This window comes from Acipenser ruthenus, chromosome 23 (assembly GCF_902713425.1).
Source record: "Acipenser ruthenus chromosome 23, fAciRut3.2 maternal haplotype, whole genome shotgun sequence".
In the NCBI taxonomy this organism is placed as follows: Eukaryota; Metazoa; Chordata; class Actinopteri; order Acipenseriformes; family Acipenseridae; genus Acipenser; species Acipenser ruthenus.
The window spans coordinates 654043-655000 of record NC_081211.1 but is presented as its reverse complement, the minus strand read 5'-3'; the positions used below and the strand labels follow the sequence as shown (position 1 = coordinate 655000).

Here is a 958-nt window from a genome sequence, read left to right as displayed (position 1 = left end):
ATTATTATTATTATTATCAATGGCTCTGCTGTACTGTAACAATGCTTTAACACCAGAATCGCTTTAGCAACGCTATAATTTAGATGTACTCCTGGTCTAAATGCAGGGTACATTGAAATACAAGGAGAGCTTTGGGGTTATCTTGGATAGTTTCCTTATTTTTATTAGTTTTGGCAAAAATTTATGGAGATAAATTCTTTATTCTGAACCTTTTGCGCTCCAGCAATACCAGGCCATTATTATAATGTCTTGATCACTGGTTTTGTTTTTAGGAGTGGGGATAGACTGAATAAGAATATGTGTAATTACTGCTTTTGATTAATTTATTTATTTTCTTTTTTTTTTAACATGTGCTGCAGCTGCAGTATTTCCGTGAAACGTCTGTACTGTCTCTGGATTGTTTTTATTGCCATATGTACCAGTGACGTAGATCGTTATTACTGCCATGCGGAGGAAATGACTCCGATTTCTAAAGACATTACAAGTTGAGGTTGTCCTAAAAAAAGGAGCGACTTTGGAATACACACTTAGCTTATAACAAGAGCGCTCTAATTAAAAACAAACAAAAAAATCATTGTAAAGTTTCACTAGCAGCTACAGTACTGTCTGTGACGCCATTTAGAGTAGTAATAAATAATACAGAAATAATGCTGCACTTTATAACCCTCTATTCTATTCCCTGTTTTCACAATGCTATTCAATCACACTTTTCAACAGCCCCCTGAACACACCACTGCATTGCGAGTGAAGTTTTAGACATCTCTCATTTAAAACTCGCATATACTGTACCACGCGTTTACAAAGTTTGACCGAAAAGTGGCAACAGCATACATAACAAATGCTGACGTTCCAAACCAGATTCGATGCGGAAAATGAAGATTCCTCCGACCGCAAGGTATTTTATTTTAAATGGAGATGCTGCAAAGATGCTTTATTGCCTGTGGTTTTAAACACTACA

At 35.9% G+C, this 958-nt stretch overlaps 1 protein-coding gene across 1 annotated transcript in view; it reads left to right on the top strand.

Moving 5' to 3' along the window:
- The window catches only part of LOC117413274 (angiopoietin-2-like), a 15604-nt gene extending 14956 nt beyond the window's left edge, over nt 1–648 (top strand). The window contains exon 9 of the mRNA XM_058997323.1: nt 1–648. This exon is cut by the window's left edge and continues 403 nt beyond it. The gene's annotated coding sequence lies outside the window, so the exon portion shown is untranslated.
- Nucleotides 649–958: the final 310 nt, after the last annotated feature.